The sequence below is a fragment of the Colius striatus genome, chromosome 19, assembly GCF_028858725.1.
Source record: "Colius striatus isolate bColStr4 chromosome 19, bColStr4.1.hap1, whole genome shotgun sequence".
NCBI lineage: Eukaryota > Metazoa > Chordata > Aves > Coliiformes > Coliidae > Colius > Colius striatus.
Genome location: NC_084777.1, coordinates 11,146,797 through 11,164,421, shown reverse-complemented (window position 1 = coordinate 11,164,421; position 17,625 = coordinate 11,146,797). Strand labels below are relative to the sequence as shown.

General features: G+C 49.2%; 1 protein-coding gene across 3 annotated transcripts in view; it reads right to left on the bottom strand.

Moving 5' to 3' along the window:
• The window catches only part of EHMT1 (euchromatic histone lysine methyltransferase 1), a 144,524-nt gene that overhangs the window by 117,611 nt on the left and 9,288 nt on the right, over positions 1-17,625 (bottom strand). Inside the window, exon 1 of one of the 3 annotated variants that reach the window (XM_062011615.1) lies at positions 5,765-5,828. The exons of the other annotated variants lie outside the window; for them this stretch is intronic. The gene's annotated coding sequence lies outside the window, so the exon portion shown is untranslated. Of the gene's footprint in view, positions 1-5,764; positions 5,829-17,625 lie in introns of those variants that run through there. 3 annotated transcript variants of the gene reach the window in all.

Below are 17,625 nucleotides of genomic sequence, written 5' to 3'. Positions count from 1 at the left end.
CTTGGACTGCCAACTGGCAAAAAGCCTCCCTCGATATGCCATCAGCGGGAGGAAGGCTGTCATCTCAGACACTCTTAGAGCCACTTTTCTCATTTATGTAATGAAACACCCCAAAGAACACTCCCAAGAAAGATACAAAGGCTACTTCCAGTCTTATTTTGTACAGAGGTAAATCTGAAGCAGCCCAGTCCAAGTGGGAAAGGTGTCAGGTGAGGCGGAACAGCCACGGCACTGGGCACGGACAACAGCAGGATTTTGAGAGTCCTCCTCCCCACCCAAGGCTCTGCCTCCAGTAAATCCACATTGAGTCTGTTGAGATTAACAAATTGAGCTGGATTTCAGGCACTGTGGAAGACACTGGAACCAGTTTCAAAACAAAGCAAAGGAAGGTTATACACTAAGGGTTGCTGAGGAGTGCAAAGAAGAGCGACTGGTTAATCAATGCAACTGACACCAGCCTGTAGCACAAGATGCTCAGCACCATGAGTAATATGGTTACTGGAGTATCTCATACACTGTGCCACACCTGTATACCCACACACATGAACTAAATGAAAGGTAGGATATTTAACACCCAAACCCCAGTGGGAGCAGTGAACAAGAGGAAAAGGAGAGCCTCACCGTTGATATTGGCCACGAGATTATTATTTACTGAGAAAATGTGGGGATATCTTGGCAGGAACTGTACAGTTATTTCTGAAGGACTCCTCTAATAAGCAGTGTGAGTTATAAAAATAGGATGGTAACTGTGGTTCAAGGTCGCTACAGCCCCGAAAAAGAGATAATTGATGGAGGCAGAGATTCCTGGGAACACTAAGGACTGTAAAAGCACTGAGAAATCAAATTGATGATCTGGAAAATAAGATAAAGATTAAGAATGATCAGGTTAGTGGGGGCTGCTGAAGGAGCTGAAGCAGGCTTTTAGTTTGCAGTGCATGATTAAGGAGGTTAGGGATGAACAATTTCTGCTGTTCACCCCGTGTCCTGGCGAGCCGTGTCCCCAGCCACACACCCCTCCCGGGGAAGGAGCTGACTCGTGCATCAAGAAACTCGAGTGTTTAACTCAGCTCATAGATCTGAGCCTGGTTCCAGGGTCCAACACTGTGTCCCTCCATTGCTGTGACACCAGAGGGAAATGCAGGGCTGGAAGCTGCTCCCTTTGCTTTGCCCAGCAGTGACTCTGGGTGCCCGGCTGCAGCCACGTCGCAGCACAGGGAACGGACATTTCTTCCATTTGCTTCTCAAGCTGCAAATCACTGTGGCAGCAAGTAGGTCACAGACTACACAGTGCTTGAAGAATCATCTGCAGTTCATCTCTTCTTCTGTCTCTTTGTAATGTTTGTCTTTTAGGAGACACCAAGTCATTTCACCACCCAGCCCCATCCACCCATCGATGCAGCCCGGTCCTCTCCTCCTCCAACTGCCACACTCAACAGCCCCATCTCCAGTGTTTCTAGCTCTCTCCCTGCTGTTTCATCCCACCATTCCCCTGCAGGTGGATGCAGGTCTTTAAAGCAGGATCTATTTTCCATCTTCCCTTTCATCACAGGCAGTATTTTCCCAAGCACAATGCACCTCATTGAATTGCTTCTCCAACACTCTGAAGCCCAAACCTGTGTCCTCCAGTCTGAGCAACTCATTAAGCCTCATCCACCATGGGAATGTAGACACTCTACTAATCTCACAGACAGGTTATAAAATGCAGCTCCTTCCTCTGTGTGGTCAACTTCACTTAGTAATCTTCAGGGGGAAGGAGTGTCCCCCTTTGCCATCTACTGCCTTCAGCCTCGCTCCTGTCATCCTCAAAGCAGAGCTCCTTCAGCCCTGACAGCACAGGGCTCCTTCAGCCCTCACAGCACAGGGCTCCTTCATCCCTCACAGCACAGAGCTCCTTCATCCCTCACAGCACAGTACAGGGCTCCTTCATCCCCTCACAGCACAGCACAGGGCTCCTTCAGCCCTCACAGCACAGGGCTCCTTCAGCCCTCACAGCACAGGGCTCCTTCATCCCTCACAGCACAGCACAGGGCTCCTTCATCCCTCACAGCACAGCACAGGGCTCCTTCATCCCCTCACAGCACAGGGCTCCCATGGGGTCTGCTGGAGAGATGCCACAAGGTCTGTCTGCTTGGCCTGGGATGTGCAGAAGCCACAGCAGGAGGGCTGACAGCAGAGGGAGAGCACTGTGAAAGGGCACAAAGCAAGGCTGAGGGTCTTAAGAAACTGAAATACAGCCATAATCCAGAATTCAAATGGCCAAGAAGGCAGAGAGAAGGGGATAAAACTCCTGCTCTAGAGTGAATCCTGGTAAGGCAGGAAGGTGGAGAAATGCTGCACATGACAGAAAACCTTTCCACACAACTGCACAGCTGAAAGAGGATTCATCACAGCAAATAATTACAAGGCTTATACCATAATGTCTGGTTTTAAAGCCATTGCCAATTGACTGAAGGTTGGCTGAAGCAGTTACAAGAGAGAGAAGCAAAGACATCAGGCTTTGAAGTGGTCATTATTTGATTATTAAAGACTGGGACTTTGCTGCAGTGTATTACCCAGCACAGTAACTTTCTCCTCCCTGTGATTGCCAGGGTTGAATAAGGTTTCTTTAGATACACCTGTAAGATTCAGTTCCATTTTGTTCTTTCTGTTTTGGACACAGTGCCTGGCTGCTACGGTGCCAAGGAGGTGAGCAAGCCCCAAACTCAGGTTTCAGTTCCTCCGCTGAACAAAGTTAGGCCTTTTTCTGTAGTAGCCAGCAACAGGACAAGGGGTGATGGGATGAAGCTGGAACACAAAAAGTTCCACTTAAACATAAGAAGAAGCTCTTTCCCTGTTTCAGTGAGGGAGCCCTGGCACAGGCTGCCCAGAGGGGCTGTGGAGGCTCCTTCCTTGGAGGTCTTCAAGACCCACCTGGACACGTTCCTGTGTGACCTGATCTAGGTGACCTTGCTTCTGCAGAGGGGTTGGACTAGATAATCTCTAAAGGTCCCTTCCAACCTCTGCCATTCTGTGATTCTATGATGGAGAAAGAGACAAAACTGGCCACAGGGGCAGACATTTTCCCCAGAAATCTAAAGAGGAGAGCCTGTAAATTCTGGCTTCCTGAGAAGCCCAAGCTACCCATTATAGTAAAAGCATCCAGGAGTGCCTTGCACTGCCTGCCCTGCACAGCCCCATCCATGGGACACAACAGTGAAACACCTGGGGTGTGGTTTTGGGGTGGGATGACACCTCTGCTCTGCCCAGATGACTCCAGCCTGGGCACTGGCTGTTGTCTCCCTCACTGACACCCCCTGTCAGTTCCCTGTGGGCTGCTGCTCCCTTATGTTCTGGTGCCAGAGATGCCCACTCTGAGAGTGGAGACAACAGGAAAAGTTTAAAGCTGGTCCAAACCAGATTAACTCAATTCCCTTTCCCAAGTGAGGCTGCAGTAATGGATGAGATGACAGACCCCAGGCTTCCTAAAATCACCCACTGCAAAGGGAAAGACAGCGATGACCTGCGCTGGGGGAGAGGCAGGGACAAGCACCTCATTTCAGTGTAGGGACCAGTCCTGGTGCCACAGGACCTGGGTCCTGTCCTGGTAAAGCAGCTCCACACTTCAGGTTAAAGATGTATTTGTGTTACATCCTGATCATAAATTTTAAGGTTCACTTTAACTTCCTTGCTTTCACCTTTGCTTCTCAAAACAAACCCCCCGTTTCCCAGCCCTTGAACCAAACGCACTTTAAGCAGAATTGGATTGCTTTCCTCTGAACTGAAAACCCCTCGTTGTGGTGACAGATGCATCACTGGCATAGGATGAAAGTCTGAAATAGAAAACGCTCATCCACCACTGAGAAACATGCAACACCACTGGCTCCTGACAGAACCATGGTCCTCCAAGAGGAACAACTCTTTGTTCTCACCATTTCCAAAACACTACTCTGAAAGCAACGTCCCTCCCTATATAGATTTATCTTGCTATATCTCTATCATTTTCCTTACACCCATCCAAACCAAGATATAATTAACCCACACTCAACAGAAATTACAATGATTCTGAAACAGCAAGAAACAATCTATTTGCATTTGGTGGCTAATTATTCCCCCTACGCACACAGCCATCAATGTTCCCTAGAACCATCCACAGAACAGACAATCTGTGCTAGCCAGAGCTTCTGGAAAGGAGGGGAAAAGGAAGGACTAAGCAAAAAAAACCCCTCAACATTGGGGTGGCAAACTTCTCTTTTCTTCCCAAATGCAGCATCTTGAGCTCAGTCAGGTCTGTGATGGAACTGCCCTTCTGACCTCCACAGCACCAGCACCCACCCGCCTGTGGCACAGGAGCTGACGGCGACCACGGGATGAATCTAGTGGGAGCCACTGACATTTGCAAGGTTATTGAATTATTATTCCCTCTTCACACCACTCCAAGGAAATCTGAAGCCATTTTGCAACACACAACCCTGCAAACAGATCCTGCTGCCCTTGGACATCAACTTAACCCCGGGGACCGCCGGGGCTGCTCTCACAGCCATGCAACACGGGAGTTTTCAGTGGCACAGGCAGAGTTACAGCTATTATTATTCTTCACTCCTCGAAGGAGGAAGGGTGTGCCCTTCTTCCACTCATACACAGTCCTGGACACTTGCTGAGGAGCAATCTCTAACATCCCAGACTGGAGAGGGGGGATTTATTCCAGCGAGGTACACAGCACTCAAAACAACGCCCTTCCCCATGCCCCCTCCCCCAGAGCCAGGCAGGTTTTGCTGACAGTTCACCTCCATTTCCTCATCAGTCACAATGATTAGCCACATGTTTTTAAGAGCAAGCCATGGTTAGTGAGCACTGCCTCTCCCAGCTCAAACCCTGAGCTGAAGCAGCCTGAGAAGTAAAACCAAGGCACCCAGGTATCTCTGCTGGATGCCCCGAGAGCCCCCAGAGCGGCCCTCCATCGCTTCTGCTCTGAGAACGTGGAGGAAGCTGACACAAAGCATCGAGGGTGGTAAATCCCAGCCTCCTCCACCCATCCTTTATGAAGGCAAGTAGATAAAAGAGCTGCTCAAGCGCTAAGAACTGAGGTTTTCCTTCCTGCAGGGTGCCCCTGGGAAGCAGCTCCTGGGAAGGAAGGCAGAAGGAAGGCAGAAGGAAGGAGTTGGTTTCACCTCGCTGCACTCCAGGTACCTGAACACTTACCTGGCAGGCACGGCACTCTCTCCTCAACATGCGAAAAGTCATCAGCCTTTAAAGCAAAGCCAAAATATCTCAACAGTTATTTTTCCTCCCCCACCTGACACAGGTTTGCAGCTCCTCAGGCATGGGGAGGAAGGGGAGCAAGGTTAAAAAGAAAAACCACCAAAACTGTTACTCTGTAGACAATCAAAGCTAAGCCCTTACACATTTTCTTTCCAACAGAAGCATGATATATCCAGTCCCACTGGGTTCTGATCATAGCTAAACAGGACTAGGTGTTTTCAGCTCCCCTGCTGCCAACACAGCTCAATGTGCAGCAGGCCTCACCGCAGAGAATCATTTAACTCAACGCCAAGTCACCCTGGTGCTCTACCCCAGCTCTACAAAGTCAGCCCGTGCCTCAGTATGGCCTTGCACGGGAACAGGATTACTTTGGCCTGGAGGAAAAAACAGAAACCACAACATGAAGGTCACCCATAAAATCATTACACAGATTCCCTCTTCCCCAGCTCTTAAAGACAAAAACCTTTATCAAACCCTCAACCTGTAAGTAGAAACACAAAAAGATATGCACATTAATCCCATATACCTCCGTCAATTTTTTTCCTCGTGTCTTTAGAGCAGTTGTTTACTGCAGCCAACTGCAGAGAAATTACAGTAGCTTAACTCTCCAACTCCCTCTAAAGGATTAATCTTCCAGTGAGCATGCTCACGCGAGATCTTTTTTCAGCAGTTGCATCCATTTCATGAAGTGAGGGCTGCTGCAGACATGAGGAAATGCCATTTCAGGGCTTACAGGCAAAGCCAAACAGCCCCCAAAACGAGGGCTGAGCCCTTCCTGGAGCTCTAGGAGGGATCTCTGCCCAACTCTCTACCTCCAACGAGGTTTAAAGATTGCACATTCATGTGCCCTTGCAGGAAGGGGGGGGCTGGTGGTTTCCCTGCGACACACGGGGTAAATGTCTGAGCTTGGCTTCTCTCTACAAGCTGGTGGACAGTTCATCCACCGAATCTTAGGTCAGAAACAGCTTCTTCTCACTGGCTGATTTTCCTTTTGTATCACTTGGTGGCTCACCTTTGCTTTTTAGAACAAAAAATCAGGAAGATCTTTTGGGGTGGGGGGAGGGGCGACGTCCAAATGAGAACAAAAAGGAACAGCTTTAAAAACCTCGTCCTCAAGTGTGCATCAGGGTGGGTGACAGACCCTGAGACACATTTAACTCCATAGATTAAGGACCCATGCAAATGAGGATTTGCTAGTAGACAACAAATCCAGTATCTAAACGTGGCTGTTGAAGTAATCTTGTCCATTCTCTCCTAGACTGCCGTAGATTAAACTGCTGTGTTTGAGGTGTTTCTCCCTCACCCCAACTGGTGCACCTCGAATCAGAGCTTTCCTACTGAAAATAAAGCTCTAAAATTAAAGACAAATATTTTTTACTTGAGAAACAGATTCTTCCATTTTCATCTTCCCACATGACCAGGGTCCTGCCCGGCCCCTTCCCATTTATCTATTTTATGTCTGGTTGCTTAATTGCTCTTTGTAGCTGTTAGAGATCCAAACCTCCCCCCTCCCCCACCAAAGGCTCTTATTTCAAGTTTTAAACCCTGCTCAGTCTAGGACAGACCAGGCTGCAATCCCTGAGCCCTGGGGAAAATCTGGAGTGGGCTCCAGCAAAAGGTGTGAGATTGCCTCTCAAATGCCAGACTTCACCCCGGCCAGCACAAAGACCTAAACACTTATTTAGTGGGGAGGGGGAAAAAACCACCGCTCTTGAATGCCTTTGATGCCATGAAGCCTCTTTTATGCTTTAAGACCTACAGAGGAATCCACAAAAGAGGCACCATGTCATGATAGTGTTAAAGAAGGGCTACGTCTGCTTTTTGAACTGAAGGCTCACCATAGCGACAGCTCCGTAAGGAATGATACAACCTATGGTGACACTGGATATTTTGTTCTCTTGTCACCTAAATAGAATCACCCACAGAAAGGAAATCTCTGTTACCATGCATTAAAATAGACGCTTTGTTTTATTTATAAAGCATCCAAACTGGTTGGTTTGGATGTGTGTCATAGCACAGGCTGCTCACCCACCCCTCCCTGCTCTGTCCTTTGGGGACTCGATGAGTGATGCCTGCACTCGTCCTCCCCTCACCTCCCACTCATCTCAGGTGGTGCTGAAGCTGCTCCAACTTCTCAGAGGAAGGTTGGGAGCCTGGCTGGGATCTGTCCCTGAAAATCCCTGCAAAGGAAAAAATCCCAGGCTTCAGAGCAGGCAGATGTGAAAGCCTTGATGCAGGAAGATCACTTCCTCCTCCATTGCAGGATTACACCCAAACATGAGGTTGGGGTATCAGATATGGAGTTATCCTGACCTGTCACTCCCAATTTGGAAACCAGTCATACTCCCTGAGAGTTCAGACTTTGAAGATTGACTGCTATTGATTCTTCTTCAAGCCAACAGCCCAAGCTGGCAATCAGTCAATAATAAGCAATTACTCCACAGGCTCTTATCTCCAGATGCCAGCCCAGACAGCTCGATTCAGAGAGGCAGCAGCTCAATAAATCAAAGCTATTCTAAAATATCATCCCTGAAAATCCCACCCAGCCAGGACAGAGAGACTCCTGCAGAGCAGCATGGTGGCCTATTACTAACTTACCAAACAGGAGATGGTATGTGATGGGGTGAAACCCACCTCTGGCACTCCTCATTTGGCATGAGTAGCATGAAAGTTGCAGCTGGATGAAGATGATGAGAGAGTGAGGAGGAAGTAAAACTCTTCTCCTTCAAACAGTTACTTGCAGGGAAGAAGCAAGAGCAGGGCAGCCTTCCTTAAACTACCAGAAAGGAAGCAGGAGGCAGGTGGGGGTGGGTCTGTTCTCCCCAGTAACAAGCAATAGAACAAGAGGAAACAGGCTCCTCAACCAGAGGAGGTTCAGGCTGGATGTGAGGAGGAATTGCTTTGGTGCCAGGGCTGTCAGGCATTGGAAGGGGCTGCCCAGGGAGCTGCTGGAGTCACCGTCCCTGGAGGGGTTTCAGAGCCGGGTGGGTGCTGCACTGAGGGCAATGGGCTGGTGGCTGATGGGGCTGGGACAGAGGCTGCACTCCATGGGCTCAAAGGGCTCCCAGCTGAAATGATTCTATGACCCTAATCTTAAGCATAAACACTCACTGCTCCTGGCAGACTCCCTTTGACCCATCTCACTGTTCACTGGGAGCCTCAGAAACACCAACGAATGCGTGTTTAACAACAGCATGACAGCAAATGATGGCACCTCTCTAACAACCCTCCCCTGACCTTGCTACCCTGGCTACACAATTAATCTTCTCATCCTAAGAAATGCACTTCTTCACTTTTTCATGGATTAAACTTGATACAAGGAAGCGAGCCAAAGGCTCCTCTTGAGCATTTCAGTGTGACCCAGAGGAGATGCTGTCAAACCCAACACAGTGCCATGGAGAAAAAAACCCTTAGCCTTGCCAAAAATTCTTGTAGGCATTTCATGGCCTCAATGCAGACTCCCTTTAAAGACTCAGTTTTATGAAAAGAGGTAAGAACTGCCTAAATACTTTGCAGGAGGCCAGGCTGCTGGAATGTAAGTGTAGTGCAATGGCAGCCTTCTATCTACTACTGCAGAACCTAGAGACTTTGTGCCTTTACTCTTGTATAAGTCATGGAAATAGCCCAAAAGTACCAAGCAATAATAAACAACTCTGCTGCTGCTGCTAGAGGAGGCAGATAGCTACAGGATGCTGTATGCTCCACATCAGGTATTAACTACTGGCACAGAAGGAGGTAAACAACAACAGTACCAACAAGCTGCATGAGCACAGTACATTCAAGACCCTTGGAGCCCAAGGAAGCTTTCTGCTGCAAAAATGTTCCACATTCATCAAGCTTGGGGCAGCTTCAGCAGCATACTGCAGTGTAGCTGTGATCCCACCTGGGAGGGGTCTACACACCAGACATGTAAGAAACGAAGGCAGCAAGACCTGGGAATGTCCTATCAGCAGCTCCCAAAGGACAGAGCGTGGAAGCTTCTTGTTATGCTTGACCACTGGTCTCAGGGAGGAATGTATTTCTCCAACGACGACCAAATCTTGCAGACTGAGCATCTCCAATCACCCTAGCTTGAAAAAAACCCAAGAGTTTGAGCCTGACAGCTAAACAGAAAGGGATGGCCCACTGGGAGCAGCATCAGCCCAGGGCTGCTACTCGCTCTTCACATGCTGTTTGCCACAAACATTGAGGCACTTGAGGACATGCTCTGCATCCCCTCAGTCTGCAGAGGTCTGGGAGGGAAGGTCAGGTGAAAGGCAGTAGATAATGAATTACTTGTACTTGCCAGCTGGGTCAGACTTGAGGAAGTTTTCACCTTTAGCTACACACAAAGCACTTGCTTCTTCATTTCTGCTGGGACAGCAGGAAACTGTGGGAATGTATGCCCAAAACCTCTCCTTACCCACAGAGTATCTACAGGTGGCTTTTACACTGTCAGTCTAGTGTGCAACATCATGGCAAAGCATGGAAGAGCACTCAGGAGAAAGAAAAGTGTTAAGGCACAATACTGTACCACTATCACCATTTATAGTAAAGCCACAAGATGCCAAAGCAGCTGACAGGATCCCACAAACCACGCTGCAGAGCAACAGCAGGCTCCTGAGTTTTGCAGCCTACCAGAATTCTTTTCACACACCACCTGCATTTTTCTGGTGTAAAACACAGTTCCCTTTTCTCCCCTCATCTCCAAAGGCACAGATGAATGGCAGGTCAATGCACACCCAGGCTGGAGGGACAGTCTAGTGGCAGTACAACTCTAAAGAGGAGCCTGCAAAGCTGCTGACCACTGAAATAGTTCTTTATTTCCCCACAAAGGAGAGCAGCCTTGCTGCCTGCTCTTGGCCTGGCTTTGCTGGATACACAGCCTTGGTCTAACCTGCATTGTCACACTCCATAAGGGGAAAATAATACAGCAATGCATCAGTAGCACAAGGCTATTTCTCATCTTTTACAATCAAAACAATGGCAGTTGTAAGATATCACAACCTGCCATCCATCCTTCCCATCTCAAGGCATGGCCACTTCACACAAAACCTGGCAACTGCTTGTTGTGCTCTGCTTCCCTCTCTCAAACCATCGCATTGTGTCAGCACCAGGATCCCGCTGCTTTGGGTCTCAAAGTGTTGCTAGAGCAACAACTGCTGGAAACTAGCACAGAGAACAAAAGGGCTCCGTGGCCCCACCAAGGACATTATCAAGGAGAGAGCAAGAATGGAAAATGGGACCAAGACACCTCCCTCAGAGCAGGGAACTGCCAGCTCCAGTACTTGTGGTGAGCAGAATGGTAATTTAGCAAGTTCACCATCGGTAGAAATCACAGCAGTTCAGCTCCATGTCTGCTTCTCATCAGGAGCCCCAGGACTGAGCAAGGCATTACTCCTCTTCCTGATCTATTATTTCATACCCAGCATGAACATGCCATTGCAGTCTGAGACCTCATGGCTGACTCTGGTGAAGAGAGGCAGGAATCAGGGGACAGCAAAGAAAATCCCTGCTTTCATGTCTAGGACATTGCCTTTGCAGAGGGAGATGTGGTCAGAGTACCTCTCACTGGACAAACCCACTTTAGGTCAAATTCCTGAAGTTCACTGGACAGGGCAGACAAAATGAGTCTCTTAAAGGGATCTCACTACACCTTTCAGGGCTCACCCACGTGGTTGCAATGGATATGGATGCTTAGGAAAATAATCCTCAAAGCAGACTGATTCAGAGACTTTCTTTTGTCCCTCCTAGGACCTTCAGCATGGAGATACTACACCAAAGACATGTGTCCAGTGCCCTAATTGCAAATATTACCCACTGGAGTGTGGGGAAGGAGAGGACACTAAACAACAGCTTCTGTGTGATTGCAACTCACTGTCAAAATCACTCCATGGTGGTTTGTGCCTGCAGCACGTTTCAATACTGGAGGACTCTGGGAGGATCCTGGTAGTTTGCACACACATGGAGACATTTTGCCCTGCACTGGTTGCAAAGTGTGATTTGTCTCTCAGGATAAATAAAGAGTGTTTAGGGAGGTCATTTCATTTAGCAAAAGGTGTCCCTCCGAGCCTGGACTTCCTATTGCCTACACCAGTGGCTTTCAACCCTTGGTCTGCCAGCTACTTCCAGAAGGCTCTTAGAGGCAGCCAGGAGAAGCAAGCAAGTAGTTGTTTGTGCTGTACAGACATTTGCCTCCTACTGGCATGGCATTAAAAACCACTCGAACTAACTGGAAGTATCAGAGAGGAAGTCCTGGAGGCATCTGGTTTTAAGTACAAAAGCCAAAACAAAAACCCCCATGTCTTTTTTCAAAGCTTAAGCACATGGTTTAGTGAAGCTGACAAAGACAATTCTCCAGGTGGCTCGTGGAAATGAGTATGATGGCTGGCAAGGGCAGTGCCACCTCAAGGAAGGAGCTTGGCTCTGAGCTGGCCTCTCCTCCAGCTTGTAACACCCATGCAGGTTACAGACCGAGCAGCAAAGCCCATGAGCATTATTTATCCACTCCCCAGGTTAAAATTCAAAGGTGAGGAGGTTACATGAGCTGCTGAAGACCACAGCACCGAGAGGCTGCCCTGCTCTGGGATCAGAGCCAAGCCCCACGCTCCGCAGCAGGCTGGAACACGCAGCCTCGAGGGTCCAGGCCTCAGTGAAACTGAAGGGTTGTGCTGTGACTTGGTCCAAAGGCCCCAATAGCACAACACTGTGACTGACACCTTCCAAAACACACACATCTCAATGTCCAGATGTCTCCTAGCGTGCCTGCTCACAGCTCTGGGACAATCATTGTCTCCTCCGGGCTCTGAGCCTTGCTCTGTTTTGCACAGCAGCGTACCTTTCACACAGTATGCAAAGCCAACGAGCAGTGGGACATGCTCCAGCCTCACCTCAACTGGCAGCCACCTTCCACATTTTCATTTGTTCCTGTCCAAAGTTCCCCATTTGACCCGTTAAAAAAAACCCCAAGCACAGAGAAATAACAAACACACAGAGCAACAAACACTGAAAGGGTGGAAGGTGAAAAAGAGTCAACAACTACAGGACTTATTACTGGTCCACCCTCAGTTATTGCACCCTTTTAGCTAGCCCTGTTACAGGCATCCTTTATGGCATGATAGCTCTGTTGAGACATAAAGCATATTCAAAGGCATCCCACATGCTGACCTGATGGGAAGCACAGCATAACAGTGCTTGTATCAGCCTGGCCAGGCCCTGTGTCCTCACACCAATTAGCTATGCCAATGCAGAAGTGCTAACTTTAGCTTAGTGGGGATCTGTAGAGGTTCAGTGTGTGTATGCTGAGAGCTGGATGTAAACGAGCTCCCACAGTACACACTTAATGAGGAGTCACAGCTCTCAACATGCAAAGGAACCGCCATGGTCAGCCTCTCAGGGGTTATTTCTACTAAACCAATAGCTCGTGGCTGAAAACCTGCAACTGCTGTTGAAAACACACCAGCATCCCCTCCTGCTTCCTGGCTTCTCTGCTCTGCTGAGGAGGCCTGTGAGGAATGCTCCTCTGCAGGAGCCCCTGGCCAAGAGGGAGTAGCTTGCTTTGCTCAGGAGGGCTCATTTCACCAGTAAAACTGCACCCACGCTCAGCCAGTGCAAGACACCTGCACAGGTTGTGTCCAGTGCTGGGCTCTCCAGTCCAAGAGTGATAGGGAACTGCTGGAGAGAGGCCAGCACAGGGCTACCAGGATGCTGAGGGGATGGAACATGTGTGTGAGCAGAAAAGGCTGTGGGACCTGGGGCTGTTCAGCCTGGAGAAGAGAAGCCTGAGCTCAGGGGGATCTCATTAATATTGACAATTGTCTAAAGGGTGGGTGTCAGGAGCATGGGGTGACACTTTTTTTCTGTTGTCTCCAGTGCCAGGACAAGGGGTGATGGGCACAAGATGAAACACAAACGGTTCCACTTAAACACCAAGAGAGACTCCTTTGGTGCTGAGGTGAGGGAGCCCTGGCCCAGGCTGCCCAGGGAGGGTGTGGAGGCTCCTGCTCAGGAGGTTTCCAACCCCACCTGGACACGTTCCTGTGCCCCCTGAGCCAGGGGAACCTGCTGTAGCAGGGGCTGGAGCTGGAGCAGCTCTGCAGGGCCCTTCCAGCCCCACCATGCTGGGATGCTGTAGCCTTACCAAGGAAGCATTCCTGGATGGAGGCACAGCTCATGCCTGCCCACACATCTAGGGCTCAGACATGCGGCCTCTGAGCCATGATGTCACCTGCCCTCCCTCCAACACCCAACACTATGGCATATTAGCACCACTCACATGTGTAAATGTCTGCAAGATCCAACCCTCCCTGTCCAGCAGAGCTCTGTAATGAGAGCAGAGCACTCAGCAGCACACAGCTGCGCTCCTGTCCGATTCGGATCTGCAATGTAGCGGCACAAGAGGCACCGTGGGCTCATCCCACATCCAGTCGTGTTCCTGTCACTAACCTATGCCACAGGCAGATCATTTGGCACACCCAGGGGGGGCTGTCAGGACAGAGGAAAGCTTTCATCTGATTTTGGGCACCACATCCCTGAAGGAGCTGATGCTGTCCTATTAGCAACTCATAGGATCCAGTGGAAAACTGGAGAACTACTTGTCCCAGCAACACGAGGCAACATTCTGGTGTCAAGAGAGACAGTATCACAGTGCAGCTGGTGAGTAAGGGGAGGAGACACATCACCAGGATAATGGCAGTGCCTGCATGAACATTAGCTTTAAAACCAGGCTTGGGAAAACAGCCCCTGAACTCAGATGGAGAGCAACAACAATCTGGATTCCAGTACTGCTGTAGAAAGAAATGGGGAGACGACTGCATTGTGGGGAATTCATTTGCAGAGGTGGCCTGTGTCAGCCCCTGAACATGCTGAAAGAGCAATCTGCTGTGGCTGAAAAGCCAAAGGACAGGTAGTGTCACCTGGCAGAGGCAGGAAACCCTTTCCTCCTGCCTTCACTCCTCTGGTGATGTAAAGAAACTGTAGCCTGTGTTGGCCAAACCTTCACAAAGCTCTGATAACACAGACAGAAAACAATACTGGTTGATTTTCCTTCCATGCCATTTAACTTACAGTACTGAACATATCCCATCCCTTCCCACTCCTGTGCCCAGAGCCAGACAAAGCAGATCTGCTAGAGTGAGGTTTTAAGCAGGATTTAAGATATGCCTTGAACTTCTGACAGCAGCCCAGGAAGGAGTAGATCCCACCCAGGCCCAGCAAGAACCTGTAAAACCAGAGTCTGGCCACACACAGAAGAAAAGAAAGCATTGTCAATTCAGCCCCAAATTATTAATGGCTTTTTTCTCATTCAAGAAAATAAACCAGCTGAACCAACCAGCAGAGAAGAGCTTCTCCCAGAGCTTCTGCAAGGTCTGGCTGTGGCTGGGAGGAACCCAAGCCACGTGTTCCTGGGCTGTGTGGCCACAACACAGCCTGAGGCAGAGGATACTGATGGGGGGCTCCAGCCCTTTAAGTTCTCCACTCACCTGCAGTGTGACACTAGGCCTGAGCCTCCTGCTGCAACTGCTTTGCTCTTGCAAAACCATGTAAAAAATTAAAGAGAAGGTCACCAAAGTGACACTTTTCTACCCAATGTTTTGCTTTAGAAAAGCCAGTGCAAGGTTGTCAAAGTGCATTTGTTTATTAAAAGTGGATGTTATTCCTAGCAAGAAGCACAGAGTGGCCATATAATAGATGCCACAATTGCACAGGTTTGATGCTAATTGCCTAGACTGGAACAGGGTACATTGGCCTAATTGTGAAAGATTACAAGGTAAAGTTCAGTGCTGCTATCAGAGCCCAGAGAAGAGGTCCTGGCTGTTTGGGAGTCATACAGGCTTGGACAATAGATAGTTTATATGTTACAGAGTGATTCCAGAGGAGTTTTCTATTTCTCTTCATCAGGCTTACCCATGATCTCAAGGAATGAAGCCAGAAACCAGAGCACATAAGCCAGAGCATATAAAAGAGTGAGCACTTTGACTTCTGTAACTTGCCATCTCCTACCCAGTGAGGACAGCCTGTACATCGAAAAAACAACATTGTTCATTTGTACAACACTTCCATTGAAAGGCTTCCAACGCCCAGTCAAGCCTTCTAAATACTACTACCTCTGTTTTACAGATGGGAGAAGCATCACAGGTAGCAAAACACCAACCAGCCTGTCCCAGGGAAAAAGCAGCACAGTGTCCAACCATGATGTTCAACCAGGACAATTCAAGAGTGGGAGCCTCTGCTCATCCCTGGGGAAACTACCAGCACAAAAGGGACTGAGGGACATGTTATGACAAAGAGGCCACACCACAGACCTTACAAGAATCAACCCATACAGGCCCACACACCTCAGACTCAACAATCAGCCTTGCTTGGACACTTCTTGAACTTCTTGTGCCTGCCCCATTGCCTGGGGCACTGTGAGCAGTCTGCTCTCCCTGGGGCTCCTGGCAACTCCCTCCTTCATCTCTGTCAGTTTGGACCTGATCCCAAGATCCTTTTCAATGTAATACCCCAGTCTATGTAACCATCAATGCTGCAAACTCTCCTTGTACCTAAGTCCTGTTATCTGTCTGCACTAATTCTGCACACAGGGCATTTACAGGGCCTTAGCTCTCTGCTCATGTGTCTCCACATTCACCAGCCCCAGTCAGACATCTGCTGGCATCTGCTAAACAAGCCACAGAAAACAAAACCCAGAGATTTACCTTCCTTCAATGAAGTTCAGCACAGTCAGTTCTTCCAATGCTCTCACTTTGCACAGGGCACAACACATACTTCAGAAACTCTGGGAGACAAGCAGGTTATGTTCTGTGCTTGCAGAGCACCATCTATACTTACAGGGCAATAAAAATTACTTTAATTAATAATACATCAGCAAGAAAATGTTAATGAGCACCCAGCAGGGAAAAGAACTGTTGTCTAATCAACTTGTGTGGACTCCTTGCTCTGGCAGCAATCAGCAACTGCATCAGCATTATCATCCCAGTGCACACTGAGAGAACCTGACTCACGGGGACCACACGCAGGGCCCACGGTCCTGTCACCATTTACATTTCCAACAGCAGCCTCTGTTGCATCAGGAGCAGCCCTTGGCAGCTCCACACCAACTTCCACTTGTGGAGTTTTTGTCATTTAAAGGATTTAGAATATCCCTGGGCATCCAGTGTGTAAACAGACAGAGACAACGGGGCCTTCCTGCAACCGGCTCCTTGGCCACGTCTACAGGATGTACAGCTCTGCTGACAGAGCCTGTGCTGGCTGCAGGCTGCTGGCACAACCCTGCTGCTGGATCACCAGCATGCTGGAGGGAGCTGTATCAAACCTCCCTTCTCCTGGGAGAGACTGAGCCACCTCCTCCTGAGCACAGAGGCTCTGCCTGCTCAACCCCATGTGCCACCAGATGTCTCTCAGGTGCCTTTTGGAGACAAATCATGGAAATCCCCTCTCCCAGTTGTTTTTCCCCCATTGCTGGAGGCTGTTTTGGCAGGAGCCAGCCCCCCACAAGCAAGAGCCCAGGGGCTGGCAGCTGCCAGCACAGCTCTGACACTGGAGCACATGGGGAGGTGGTTTCCTGCAGCCAATGGAGAAGCTCCCGTCTCTGCCATTCATTGGAAGCGTGGCTGCGAACAAAGGCCGGGCCAAGAAAGGCAAGTTGGCTGGTAGAACTTCCTAGCAGTAGCCAAGCCTCAGACCTGACAAATCACCCTCGTTCCTCATCACCTCTGACCTTCCCCTCGACAGGCAGGATGCCTGTGGGATGGCTCGGAGCCCACATGCTGCCTGGGGGTGAGGAGCATCTTTGTGCCCTGACAGCAGCCTCGAGCCACTTCCAGGACAAACAGCAGCAACAGCCATAGATTGTGCATCTTGTAGCTGCACAAGCACCAGTCTTTGCACCCACAGCAGCAGGTAACAGTCTGCTCTCACACAGGGACAGAGGATGAATTGTGCCTATGAACCAGTCTCCATCACGTTAGTCTAGAGGTGTGGATTGGAGAAGACATCACACCAATCAGTTTCATTAGGACATGAGTGGTAAAGAGCTATGTGCTGTTAACACAGAGCTGCATGGAGAGGTGCTGAACTCTTACAAACCCAAGAATGTAACTGCAACACCAGCACAAAGAGCACTTTACACAGACAAAGAAGTCCCAAACATTTGGGAGTTAGGCACAGAGAGCACAGGAGACATCTGGTATAAATCTTACTACAAAGAAAGGTAAGAAATACAACTTGCAGTGACTGGAAAACAAAGTGGAAATAACCAAGACAGAAGATGATCCCCCCTCGCTGGCCTTGGCACACGATGCAAGCTGGAGGCTGCACTCACCTCTCCCCACTGTCAGTTCTCAAAAGCCAAAGCAGACAAATCTTCAGCAAACGTGCTCAGCAGCAGTTTGTTTGCTCACTGATGGC